This window comes from Apis cerana, linkage group LG5 (genome assembly GCF_029169275.1).
Source record: "Apis cerana isolate GH-2021 linkage group LG5, AcerK_1.0, whole genome shotgun sequence".
NCBI lineage: Eukaryota > Metazoa > Arthropoda > Insecta > Hymenoptera > Apidae > Apis > Apis cerana.
The window spans coordinates 4,699,280-4,714,491 of NC_083856.1; the positions used below are offsets into that span (position 1 = coordinate 4,699,280).

General features: G+C 37.2%; 1 protein-coding gene across 6 annotated transcripts in view; it reads right to left on the reverse strand.

Moving 5' to 3' along the window:
• Positions 1–15,122, reverse strand: part of LOC107996518 (nephrin) — a 419,478-nt gene extending 404,356 nt beyond the window's left edge. For 5 of the 6 annotated variants that reach the window (XM_062074576.1, XM_062074581.1, XM_062074577.1 and 2 more), the window contains exons 1-3: positions 14,892–15,122; positions 13,497–13,953; positions 12,087–13,207 (exon numbers count right to left, since the gene is read on the reverse strand). The gene's annotated coding sequence lies outside the window, so the exon portion shown is untranslated. Of the gene's footprint in view, positions 1–12,086; positions 13,208–13,496; positions 13,954–14,082; positions 14,657–14,891 lie in introns of those variants that run through there. The other variant, XM_062074574.1, reaches the window with a different exon arrangement.
• Between the last annotated feature and the right edge of the window lie 90 nt (positions 15,123–15,212).

The window sequence follows — 15,212 nt, forward strand, 5'->3', positions numbered from 1 at the left end:
GAGGCTCGGAACTGCTCTTCTATCGGCAGGAATCTCGTTTAGAAAAGCTTCCGAAAATTATCGTCTCGGTGTTGCACAGGTGCACAGGACAGGGTTGGTGTTGCTTGGTGTTGGTTCGTGTTTACGTACAAATTCCAACCGAACTCCCATTATCCCTTAACTGATCCTGCGGCGCAGACAGGCCGACGAAATCCATTCGAAACTGCTACCTACGAGATTTGAGATATGCCTACACCGACACGCTAGACACCGCGTAATCCGATTGTGTGCCACGAATAAAAAAAGTTATGTGTTGGGGGTGGGAATGGATTAATTTCAATCTTTCTCTCCCTCTTCTTTCGCCTATATCCCCCCATCGAAAATACATATATATTATATAGCGGATAGAAAAAGGTGTTTATTTAAGGAAAGAACAAAGCATTAAGTAATCGTAGGAATATTGTGACGACGTTTGCAATTCTCGCCTGTTCACGGATAATATTCGCGTTGAGCTGAAAGACATTTTCGAACGAAGCTTTTTAGAAAATTTTTAGGGGAAAGGATTAAGGATTAATAGACTCGACCGCGAGCGCGTTCGCGCCATGAAAGGCTGGTCAAATATTTGGACGGAGTTAAACGGTCTAAATGATTCGGAGAACGAGGTCCGTTGTTTAAAATCGTGATCGAATCATTACAATCTGTAAATATCGAGATAGCCGGTGGATACGTCAGCGCCTATTCGCCCCAACCGACAACAATAATTTGCGCCGAAACTTCAATATTTCCGCTTCTAGAGCGCTGATCCACGAATCCCCCACGAGTTATCGGGTCTATACAGTTAATTACAAGCTTGATTTCAGCCTGATTAACCCGACCATCAGACCTAACCTAACCTAACATCTTCGTCACGAAATAATATAATAACTCCACCTATATTCCGTCGAAAAATCCATCATATATATATATTTCATTCCCGTCACGTGTTATGTAACCGTGCCCACTTACTCTTCCCCTCTCCACCACGTCGTCGTCGTCGTCGTTCCGCGAAACGTACTGCGGGGGAGGGAGAGGCGATCCGTTTAATGCCAATCGACGCTAATAAAACGAAACCATTAGCCGGCGCCTGAGTATCTTCTAAACGATCATCTTCTTTCAGTGGATGAGGTTGGCGCGCGCATCTCCTAGAACTCGAAACGGCCGATAGAATGGAGGAGAGAAGGAAGCGTAGAGAGGAACAGAGAGAATGGATCGAATCCAGTCCACTTTCCATTCCGCGACTATACACCCGCCTGTGACTCCTCTCCGCGCAACTGTGTATCTGTGTGTACGAAGCTGCGGGGGGTTGGGGTGCGTGCAGGGGAGGGGGAGGGGAGGCGCCATCGATTGGTGGACGCTAGTACAGCTATTGGATAACTGAGGCGGCACGATGGAACAGGAGAGGAGCCGAGAGGTTACTGTTCCAGGGGTTTGATCAACTGGTCTGCAGACCCTATTTCCTCTTACTATCAGGAGGAAATTGCCACTTCATCAGTTGGATAGCGCGAAAGATTAATGTCCGTCGCTCTCTTGTCATTTACACAGTCGGGGCCGACCGACAGGGTTGGCCGCGGTTCTGATGGAACTTTGGGGGAGGGGGGAAAAGCGGTGTCTCCGATCATAACTCCGCGAGAGTAAGGGACAACTTCTTGTTACGTGAAAAGAGAGTAGAATTGTTCTTCTGTTGTTGATGATTTTATTTCCAGATTAATACATTTATCTTGCCTCGATCGACGAATCGACGAACTATGCATGTACACTTTATCGAAGTGCGTGACAAGGCCCGAGTTGTGCGCGAGATATTAATTATGCACAAGTTTTATCGAACCTATTTCCAGGAAAACGATATCGATAATAAACTAAATAAACAGCATGTAAAATAGAAGGTTCAATTTAGTGGGATATGAAACAACAAAAATCGAAATTCGAGAGAAAAAAATACTGAGAAATATCTCGACAAAAATGCATTCTTTTTTTTCTCTCTTTTTTTTTTCCATTTCACTTAGTTCATCGATCAAACTATCGAAAATATTACCATATATTTGCAATGGAATATTTGTTCAGTCTACTTGTGTTTTCAAAAGAAATTGATCAATATATCTTTTTCCATACAAGAGGAGGATACATAAATGCAAAAGCAAATCGACAATCCATCATTTTGGTCTAATTAATTACAATTAATACAATTTTCTACAGTTCTCTTCATTTTCTCTTAATATGGAACTTGTGTCGAACATTTATGCAAAACAATATCCAATTTTTCCTACGTTGATGTACGATGCACAAGTGAGAAGTTTGTTGTGACGTTTCTGTTGATCGATACAATTTTGCGCGCACCGTTGTTCCAACGACGAAGAAGAAATTCTCTATAACAACGATAGAGAACAAAAACGAGAAAGGATAGGATTCTACGATAATGGGATTTTTCGGATGTAAATGAACGCTGACTCAGACAACTCGTCAAAACGGATACACTGGACGTATTTGAATTTCGAATTGAAGAAAAAGGAGACTGAAAATATTGATAATCGCGTAGAAAAATATCGAATTCGAAAGCATAGAAAACTCAACAGATACACGATCCGCAACAATTCGAATCTTTGCGTTTAAATTCCGACTTGTATCTTTAAATTCTTTAATCTATTTGAAACTCAAATAAGGAGACAGAGATAATTATTGAAAAAATAAGAGAAGACGATATCCAGTTACTCATTCCATTGATGAAATTTGAAATATTTCAAACAAAAGATTCGAATCACTTGGAATATAATTCAAAGTCTTATCGGTATAACATCGAGTCGAATATGGAAAATGATGGCAATTAAATAAGAAGATTTATAAATATTAATAATCGATAAAAAAGAATCGATCTGTTTCTTATTAATACAGAAATATTATTAAAATTCAAACTTATAAAATCTTGCAAAATTTTCTTGCAAAATCGCTAATCAATAATTTAGTTATCACTGATCATCCCAATTATTATTACATTATTTATTTGCACCCTACTTACTAAACAAACTGATCGAATTACAAGAAAGCAAACGAAAGGAGAAATCGTGTCTCGAGTGCACAAGTCTGGACATTTTTCCTCTCGGTATCAGAGACAGACCTGAGGTCGAGGAATCTCATTGGTCCCCGGGGGACCGGCTATAAAATCTTGTTGCTACTTCGTCCATGGGAATGGGCACTGCCCAGGAACTGAGCAAATGGTTATTACACCGTGAAACGGGGAACGGTGAGAACTTATCATACCGAGGGGAGCCGCAGAATAAGTTGAGCCAAGACATCCGGAGATTTCGCGCGAAGAAATAAGCTTTCTCGGTTACATCCGCTTTTCCTTTTTTAATTACGACTCTGATCCGTTTAAAATATCACCGGAGTATATCTCGAGGCTGATATAGTGACTGTGAATAATTAAAAAAGAAAAGAATAGAAAAGGAATGATATCTGAACGTTGAAATAGAACTTGTCAAGCGTGTTTCGAGATCGTGATTCGATCACACGCAATTGGATTAATGCATCGAACGAGAAAATATGCGAAAATAAAATGGAACGAGTTTAACAAAATTTATAATCATCCACGTCAAACACGTTTTTAGAAATTGTTATTTCTCGAATGAGTGCGTTCGTTAGAACAAACAATTGTTCTATTAATTCTATAAATGTATACCGGAATTTCGTATTAAACTCGATAGGATTTTATCTTAATTTTCTTAAATTAAAAATATTGCTTTTTCCTCGCAATATTTCTTCTCAATTATTTCCTTTCTCCCCGCAAAATACATTAATATTCCGTTGCCCGTGTTTCCATTTAATCGCCAGTTTAAAATTCAAATGGAATCAGCTTTTCGTTTCGAAAAGAAACGATATCAAGTAACACGATGGATTATCCATCAACGTCTCGTTGATATTCAAATTCCGCGGTTCGGTCGATGGCCAATTTCGATAATTTATATAAAACGCGATATGGAAACGCAAGTTACAAGAGTAATCCCCCTCGTCAGTATTAACAACGTTTCCCAATGAAAATGGCTCCAATATCGTTTCAATTGCGTCTTCTCGATACGCTTATTTCATCCGCGACGACATTCCATCGTCGTTTCGATGCAACGAAACGAAATTTAAGCTGCTTTGATGTCGCGACTTAACGAGCCTCGATGGGCCACCGCTTTTGTCGATGGCCCATCGTTCGCACGATCGAACTTGCGAACTTTTCTTTCGCCCCCTCCAAAGAAACGAGGAGAAAAGAGATGGAAAAAAAAAGGAGAACAAAAGGAAACGAAAGATGATGGATTGCAGGTGTCGATCGAATAAATGATATCGATTCCTCTGGAGCACGCGATAAGTATGAAATACTAGTCACGCATCCTGTTACACGTAAATCCGAGGAGACAAAATACGGCCATCTCGAGCTACCAATGAGCCGATTTCTCTGAATGCCTCCTCCCCATACAAGACGAAATGCCGGAGACATTTCATTTCTGACGCGTCCTCTGCTCGATATTACTGCCGTCGTATAGAATTTTTTCCCCGAACGAGACCGATGTCTGTCGTTTTGTTCCGAGAATTTGAATCTTTTTATTCCCTGACACGTGGAACGTGTGCCGGATGTCCAAATCGATTCTCAAGATGATCGATGATGCTAATAGATCATTTCGAAGAGAAATATGCGACTTGATTATGTGGAAAACGTAATAAATTTTAATTGGTATTTTAATTGCTCTATATACTTGTGTTTTTATAACAAAGTATTTATATCGAAAAGCGATAAGTTAAAGGATATATCACATCCTGTTCGAGATACAAATTACAGTTCAATATAAGATTAGCAGAAATATAAGATTTTTCCTTTCTATTCTTTCATACTCGAATCTTAATCAAATACAAATTATTCACAATATTTTAAATATAATTTCAAGATAAAAGATGGAACGACAATAGCTTAAGGATAGGCGAATGGACAATAGTGAAATGAGAAAATCGAATTTCCAAATTATTTCCACATCTCGCGTGGAACAGACAGTTTGTCAGAAGAGATTAGATTTCGAATTCCCTTCCAATCTTTCCCAAGCGTTGCGAACACTGGACGCTTAAGCCGAGAAATGGTTCGAATCGAACATTCAGAAAGAGTTTGAAATTGGGGAACGCACGTTTGAATCAAACGTTGCTTTGATCGCATTGAACGCCCGCTTCAACGTCGTGGATCGTTTCTAAGTTTAAGGCCTTGGCCTACGACCCCCAGGAATCTCGGGGAGGCAAAGTTTACGAAACGAAACGATCCCTCGTGGGATAATTAAGGAAGGTAGGTGGCTCGGATTATTTGTGAAATAAGGGTTTCTAGGAACTCGTACGCGCGGTTGAAATTTAGTTAAGTGGCCGCGGCGGGTACGTGCGGTTGAGTGTTTTTAAGAGTAATCGTTACGTACTGAAAGTGCTGCATTAGATAGCAGTTAACCGAGTATATTATTAAGAGAGAGAGAGAGAGAGAGAGAGAGAGTTTTGGAATAAACAGCGAGATAAAGTTTAAAGAGGGTGGGATTGTCCCATTCGTACCCCTGCTGCTTTACGTTCTAGTCGGCTGGGAAAAATTTTATGAGAATAACTCGGATATTTTTTAACGAAATCTCTCGTTCGAATTCGAGATTTTTTTATAAGTATACTATTTATGTATATTCATTAAAGTGCTATGAATAATACGAGTAATATGTTACTTATGTTTCGGATAATTATTAATTTTAATCGATTTTTAAAACAATCAAGCGAACCTAGTTTCACAGCCAATTTTAAAAAAAAGAATATTGAGAATCTCGCAGAATAATAAAAATTCGAAATTTCAGCACGACGGATTATTCCATCGGAACTGCTATCTTTTCTCAAGATAAATATCAGGAAACCGTAGATAATTCCATATAGGATAAGTACATAAAACTTCAATCAAATTGATTCAACACTTTTTGCAATATTTCCATTACCATTCCTAAATCTACCGTCCCAAGGAAAGGGAGGAATTTACAATTCCATAACGTTTACCCAAAATTTTTCCCGTAAAAATATTTCAAAGAGATTATACCAATGGAATAAAAATATCTCTGAAAAATCATCTCTTCGAATCGTCATATATTCGTCACATCATCGTGTATATCCATATAAAAGAAAAAAAAAAGAAATCCTTTTCCATTCCTTCCTCTTCTCCACGGCTCTCCGCTCGAACGAACGGATTAACAATTTTAATACACTCCCGTCCCCCAAAGAACCACTTTATCTCCTAGCGTCGAGCTTCATACTTGGTTACACGTTTCACGGCACGTCAGTGGCGCAGCTTTCAAGATTTTTATCGCGTTTCGAGCTCAGACGGCAACGTGCAACGATATAAATACGCCGGAACAAAATCCAATATACGCAGACAGAAAAAGCGTAAACTCGTCCCGGCCTCGTATATATATATATATATAAATGTATACGGTGTGCATAGGTGTCACCATGTTGCTCGTAAGCGTGTGCGCGCACAGAGGGGTTGGAAAATACACGGGCAGACCATATTCGCGCCGCAAGAATCAAAAACACCTGCGTGCGAATTACGAGGTGACTGGTATATCGCGATATCAAGTCGTGAGGGCGCGCGTAAATTCACCCTGTTTAATATGTAAACGACCCTATCGATCAGAGAAAAATCGAGCTAACCTTATGCCACGCGACAATATATAACACATCATATCGGTGGGAATCAGTTCTACGGGATATGATAATTTATATCCCTATCGAAAAGATTTTCGAAAAGAAAATCGCTATTACGATCCCCGTGCACGGGTTGGAAAATATCGCGCTTAATTATTGGCAGCCCGTAAATCAAGCGCGAGGGCGGGGTGTGAGGGGTTGAGGGTGGTTAACGATAACGCTAATAGGTGAAAAACGTCCTCGTTCCAAGTAATTTTTATTAATCGGTCGTCGTACATCATATACCCGATATCCGTGTCGTTAAAGAGGAGAGGAGGAGGAGGAGGAAGATCGTGATTAATGATTAATGCAAGTTAAACTTGCAAGTCGGCTCGGACACGTATACATGAGTCACGATTCTGAAACTATTTTTGAAATATTGAAGAAGAAGCGCGGAAGAAGAAAGGAAATTATTATTATTGTCATATACAAACAGTTTCTTGCAAATGTTAAAATCGTGGAAAAATCCTTTGAGGCAAGTTTTAGATAGAGATACGATATTTTCTCGTGCGTTAAAAAATTGTCACGAATTTTCAGAATAATCCATTAAAAATTTCAGAAGCTCGAATATCTTTAAAAAAAGAAAAGAGAAAAATTCTTGGTAATAACCACGAAATTGCGTACTCGAGAATAATCTTAGAACGAGTGAGCAAGTACTCGAAAATTCTCAGAGAGACTCGGTGTCCTGTTTTCCCCTCCGGAGCCCGGTGATGCTCCCTCGCCCTCTCATGGTAAATATTACATCCAACGTAACGCTCTTAAGCGTCGTTTTGCATAGAACGTGTCGGCTTTAAAGCGAATGGACGCAGCGGATCCTTCTTCCCGGATCACGGAAAGGAAGGATATCCCGGCTAACTCGAAAAATCTCAGAGCTCGACCGACGTCGGCGTCGCGTCATCGACACAAGAAATCCTCGAATTTCATTATTCAGATGAGCATCGTTCCGTGACTGATCGATCGCTAGGCAAAGTGAGTGCAGAATTACATGAATAATCTATGTCGCCCTGAGTGCCGGATCCTCCTCTTTCGAGCTTTCAGACCATATCGCCTTTGAGCCAATTCATCCACTTCCGGTAGAGCGCGCCACTTCCTTACCGGCCTGCCTCTCTCGCTGCTTCTTTTCGCTCTTTCCCTTTGGCGCATGAATCAACCAAGCTATCACGTATTACACTTGTGCATGTGTTTATACAACGGTGAACAAGTTTGATTCGCGTTCCCAAAAGTTCCACTTTTCCCTCGACCGTGCAATTATCGTTTGTATCGATCTGAGAAAAAAATTCTCGTCTCGATCAAAAGATCCTGCGATGTTTTATCGAGTTAACGCGTGCTTCACTCGAATTTCAATAGCAAACTCCAACAAGAAGAAGTTTTTAGTTTGGAAAGTTTTTAAGTAAATAATATTGAGAAAGTAAAGGAGAGGAGTTTGGAAAACTGATTGAAAAATGAATAGTGTTGCTAATGATGTTAGCAAGAATTATTATCACTATCGTTAAATTCATCGAGCTTCCTTACATAACACATTACATGACGAGCATCTGTTGAGATATCTTGAGGATAGAAAAAATTAATTACACTCTCTCATTTCTAATATTCTTAAAACTGTTTATGCTAATCGTGAAAATCTAATGTATATATTCTATTATCTGATTAATAAATAAGAAAACTGTGATCGTGAAAATCTTCAGTCGTGTATATATTCCATTATCTGATTAATAAAAAAGAATCGAAATGCGATAGGATAAAGTGTCATGAATGATTAATGAACGTTTCTGAGCCACGCTACGTATACGAGGATTTTAGAATAATAAAAAATAAATTGCGCTATTGTCACGAGTCACGAAAAATGTAGTGAATATAGAAAAATACTTAGAGAGATGACGTTAATTCTGAGGGAGGATATGATAAATATTATTCGCGGGAATAAATTTACGCTTAGCGTAATTAGGATGATAAACGTGGTGGATGGTTTTATGGGTAGGCGTCAATGAGTTACACGAAGGTTGCGATCGTAGTTGCATAAATTGATTTGAAATTCATTGTCTGCAGTAAAACAACGATCGGCGCCCGCATTAAGCTCCATGCAAATGAACGTGAAACAGAATCACAGGAGAATGTTCTACATTATCGTTTACATCGTTAATACCCGTTCGCCATCCTGTTCGAACCGCTTCAGACATTATTTTTTATGGAACATGTAGCTGAAATAACGATCAAGGAACACTACCGATAGATCGAATTCTTATGACATTTAAAGGCGAATAATATTTAGCTAATTCAAAATAAATTAAATATACAAAGAGCATTTAAATAATCAAAGTGTTATTTTGAAGACAGATTTTTCTGGAATGAAAAAGTTATCAGAATTCAGGATTATTTAAAAGCATATATGAAAACACGTTAGGATTTATTAAAACTCGTCTCGACGAAATCGAACGTCATTTAAGAATCATTTTAAGATTATTTCAAGATAATTTAACTTAAAAGATTTTAAGAAATGAAATTTCTTCAAATACACATTTCCGACATCTTCCTTTTCCTCCTTTTTTATTTTTCCATAAATTCATTTTAACCGGTACGTGTCTTTGTACATCGCGCAATTTGTACAGAAACAGGTTTACAGAAACAGGCACAATAAAACTTCGGTTAAAAACAATTATTTATCCGGGTCCCGCTGTTCCCGCGCAATGAGGGAAAATGAGTCGAAGTTATAAATAGTGCGGCCTCCGCGGGTAGCCGACCGTATTTCTGGCTATACTATGGAAAGGATAAAAGGGGAAGATCTATGGAGGACAGAGGAGTCCACGGAAAGAAAAATAAATCTATTTTTTCAGTTTCACCCTTTTGTCCCGCTCGACCATTGCACCGCGCGAACTCGAAGAATTACAGCGCGGCTCTTAAGTAACCGGATGTGATTAGAGAGTAAACCCGCGGAAACGCGATATCCAGTATCCAGATATGTGAGCTATCCCGATAAACGATAAGAATCTGCGTGATAGAAAAACTCGTTTGCACCCCTCGAGTTGTAATTGTAATTTATTATAAAATAGTATCTCTTAACATAATTTCCTCTCTTTCTCTCTTAAGTAAAGAAAAAAAAATGTTGAATACAGATACAAGCACCGAGACTAATTATATCTAACATTGATTTACGTCCACATTGATCATTTTCCGTGGGTAAAAAGCTTATGCCGAGAACATTATGTCGAGAAATCGTTGAAAGAAGTCGAAGAGCAAAGAAGCAACCGTTTCAACGATTAAAAATATATCGTTTCATGGACGAAGAAACGATGGTTGTCTCGACGACGGATACTAATTCCCGCAAAAAATAAATTGATCCGGAATCGGTCGACGTGAGACCGAGTTCGACGGGCATTACAACTTGCGTCGATCGTTTCCAATTTTCAAACACGTCCCCTGGGGACATAATTTCTTCCACCCTTCGCCCGTGGTAACTAACACTTGCGACTGCGCGCTACCCTCCGCTCGATCTATTCCTCGTGGTTTTTCTCCCAAAAGAAAAAGAAAAAAGGAGGGAAGAAGAAGAAGAAGAAGAAGGAAGAGGAGAAGGAGAAAGGAGGAAGGAAGAAAAAATGGAAAAAAATTCCTGGTTGAAAAAAAAATACTACGTAGACGCGGATACGATCGTTCCCGAGTTGCAATAAAAATAGTTGGACACGGTTAACAGGAATCGAAAATTATGGTCCACCCCCTTCGGGGCCGGCCGACGACCAGTGTATCTAACGTTGGTAATATCGCCGTCTGGTAAACCGCACATTGCGACTCATACCGATCCGGCACGATGTTAACCACCGTACACGTGTGTGTCTCCATACCGCGTGGCTCCATCCCCCTTTCCTCATCTCTCTCTCTCTCTCTCTTTCTCCCGATACAACCCCTCACTCCAACCGTTTGTCCACACCATACACTTTCGACTAAAGTAGTAATGAACGCGTTCTGCAGTTTGCACTCGGCGCGACCCCGCCATTATTACATTGCTCGAGCTAAATAAATTATTCCGACGTGCTACCCCCGTTTCGACCTATCGTCGTCGCATGCGGGAATACTCGCACGACCCGCTCCCCATATCATGTCCGAAAATTCCCTCCGCCGCAATTCTTACTCCCCCGCGCCTTGCGATCTTCCCTTGTCAACTCTATCGTCTCCCCAGTCAGGACAATTGCGACGTGCCTGCTTATGCGAGATGTTCGATCGATGTTTTCATATAAAGTGGACGTACGGAATCTTTCATCGAAGCATAACGAAGAGAGTTCGTACGAACGATATAAGTACGGTTTATAAATTTGTTATTTAAAAGGATAAAATGGTTATATTTAATTAATCTTCGCAGATATGCTTCGACAGATATGCTTCGAGACATACGACAAGATACTAATTTTCAATTGAAGGAGAGGAGATAGAGAAATAGATGCGGATATCGTACGTTCGTAAATGCAGCAATGTAAGACAATAATCGGGAAGATAATTATATTAATAACTGGATGGAGGTCAAACGCGAGCGGATGGCATGTGCTGGCGTGCATACGATAGTAAATACATCTAGGGTGCGTACGTGCGGAATACATATGCAGGAGACTGCATCGTGCTTGGTTCGTAACTCACCAGGATATTGGATACTCTGTTATCATAGTAAACCTCCATCCCTCAGTGAAGCCGGTGACGACGTAATTATCTCTAGTAATTAAAGTACACACCTACTTTGCTCGATATTGGCTCTTTAGAGCCTGCCACGGACGAAGTGCGCGGAATTATGGAAATCATAAGCAAGCAACGACGTTTAACTAACGTTGCACGGGAACGATCCTGACCAGAGATAACCACCGTCTTGGTTCTCCATCGATATTGCGCGACTTCCGTGAATATATTCGTGAAAAATAAATTACGATAACATGATATAACATTGTCGCAAACAGCTTGTTTTATATTTAAGCATAAAACTTTTGATTGAATCCTCTTGTTTGATTGAATCAAACACAGAGCGATTCGATGCAAATTAAACATTCTGAAAACAGTAGTTTTAATTGAAGAAGCGTGTAAAATAAATTGGATAATGTATCGAAGATACTTAGTCAGATTTGAAATATTATTATAGATTTTTGAAATCAATGTATAGATATTTCTTTTAATTCATATTCAGTTTCCTCGATTATTTTTAATCCAATTCGAAATATATTCATATGTATGTATATATAGTATAATGTATTCATTAAAATCATTTCATATCCATTTTACAAACTACTTCGATCAGTTTAAATGGAACACGTATTTTTTTGCTTCCGAATGGCTCTCGCGATTCGCATAGATTGCGATAGAAAACAAGAATAGCAGTTACTCACGTTATACGATGAAAGCATTTGGCACCTGAAGCCTTGCATTTGCAGATTTGTCTGCGTCTCTTCTAGACGTTCGCCACTCTCCTTTCTGGAAAATTGTAATGCGCCGTCTTCTTGCGGACCACCAGCTTTTAAGGGATTTATCGAGCCCCACATTAAATGGCACTGATCTTAGTAAATCCAGATGGAATTCTCGTGTTTCCGCCACTTGGCGTAGCTTCCAGGATTTGGCGGCAACCGTCGTACCTCTACGCCAAAAATCGATTTATTCGCATTAATCGTCGGCTTGCGGAGTGCACGACATATTTCCATATTAGAATTAAGTGCTACGCCTCTAAGCGACAGACAAAAAAGCGATGAGAAATGTCCCCAATATGACCAGCTGTTAGTTGCAACACCAATGTCGCGATGCTTCCTCGTTTCACGTGTTGTAATAAATAAAATTCTGTAAACGCTATAATCTGCAGAATAACCACAAAAGTGATATCGACTATTCTGCGTTTGTTGTTCGATAAACATGAAGAGTTTCAATAGATGTTACCAGTTTTATCTTCGTTGTTTATAATTTATTAAACAACTCGTATACTATTTAAAATTAAATGTCATTAATTAAAATTAATATATTTCTATGGTAAATGTAAATTGAAAATATACTTACATATACATTGTGACAGAAATTATACTTAGCAGTGTTAAAGATGAAAATTTATCTACGCATAGTTATCACGTAGGTTTATGTAATGCTAGCATATTACCAACTGTAAGCATTATGTGTCCAAAGTTCAGTCAGTTCACCACTCAAAGTTGCTTTGCGAGAACAAAGGATTAGGATCGTGTGCACAGCTATTACTGTTACAAGTTCTAAAGCTAATGAAAACAGGTTTGTAATTGGCCCGGCAGCAATTATATATTTTACATAAAATAATCTTCTTCTTTTCTATAGTTTCTCAACTACGAAGTCATTGTTGATGATTTTGTACTTAAAGAAAACAATACAACTAACAACTCTAATTCTATATTTCTACAAATTACTCTATTTTAGTTCAATAATTCACGATATGTCGTCTCAATTCATTCCATTTTTTGTCCATCAAGAAAGGAATAGATCATTTATAGAAAATTAACTGTAAAACACAAAATATCAAAATAATTACAAATTTTTTTCTTTCAAACATCGAGAATATGTAAAAATTAATAATAAAATACAAAATATTAAGGAAACAATAAAAATTTTTTTTTAATATTATCAAATTATAATTTGACAAATCTATAAAACAAATATCTCGAAAACCTATCGATTTTATAAAACTATCATTACTCAAAGACTATCTTCTGGCGCAATATAGAAAATCGAATAAAAAGCTGTGATAGAATGACCGACAGGTTTGGTGGATTGGTGCATCTTGCACTTACGTTTCTTTCTGTAAAATAGAAGAGGGGATGAAGAATAGACATAGTGGAAGTAGTAAGTGGCCTAGTAAGTCTCACGATAACAGTTATAAATGACCCTCTCGAAGTATGGCGCCGTGCCATCCAACCCTCAGCTATACGCTAGACACTGGCTTCTTCGTAACCTAACACATGCCCAGACGATATAGTCGTAAAAGGTACTAAACAAACGTACGCTAAGTAGCCTGGTCACAGCGTGTGCATGACTATACTATGTATCCCTGTTTACGTATCCTTGATCGATAATCGTGTATGCTGTTATGTGGTTTCAGATCGATTATCCTAAGATTGTTACACCACAGATATCATTTTTGAGGAAGACATCTCCGTTTCAAATATAATTTTCAAATATGGCCATAGTACTTCACATTTTCGCACTTATTACTTTGGCATAATTATGATGTTTTCTAGACATAATCATCTAAAACAAACATAATTTTTTACTTTAATTTATGCTATATGGATAAATCTTTGAAATATTAAACAAAAAAAAACAAGAATTTTATTATCAATGTTTATTATTTTTTAGAATTTTTTATAACTCATTTACTTAATGAATTATTCCAAATGCTCCAACATTCACTATATATTATTATAGATCACACATACTTGATCTCACATTGTTTATTAATTTATTTATTTATAATTTATTTACATTGTTTTTAAATAATTTTTTCTATTAAGAAGATTATCTTTGATTATCTTTTTCTTATTAGAGAATATTAATTGAACATAACCAATAAGCAATCTACAAACTATTAAATATCTATAAATAATCATTATGAATTTCATATACAAAAATACTTTTAAAAAAAATATTAATAGACGATATAATAAAAAATTAATTATATGAAATAAATTATAAAAAAAAACATAACAAATATTCTTTACAAAATTATGTTTGGTAAATATGATTATACATTAAGAAAATGCATTTCTAATTGCATTAAAAGTGTAACCAAAATGTAATGATTATCATATAATCACAAGAAAAATTATTATCAATCAATTTTACACTGGTTTCTAAATACCACTTAAAATTTTTTTATAATTTTTACAGCAAACTGTCAACCATTTCATACAAACAATCTGAGAATAATTTTCTAGAACTATGAAAATGCATCCAAACATCGAGATGTTCGCGAAATCTCATATAGAGTGCGTTACTTGATGAATAAGGTTTATAAAATGTCGGTAACAAATTATAAGAAGAAACCATCTATCTTAAAATTTAGATACGACATTGTTATGATTGATAGATTTATATTTTTAATGAAGCAATGCATACGATCATGCGATTTTATTAGAAAAATTAATAAAAATTAATAAAAATATTATACATGTAAAAATTATTCTTACAATTTTCCAGTAGTACAATTTTCTCTCGTATATAACCTTAACTGTTCAAACAAATTAATATTTGTTATTTAATTAAAATACACAAGTAAAAAATTAATAATTTTGTTTGATTTATCATTAAAAACACATCAAAACAATATAAATATAAATTAAATATGTGAAATCTGTGAAAATTAAAAGAAACAAAGATTTGAATGATAAAACATATATACACTTATGCACACGAATTTGCTACTAACTAATTTTACTAAATATATGCGATTTTAAAAAGATATGCGCGCGTCATTAATACGCATGCGCAGATATGCGAATCTGTAATAC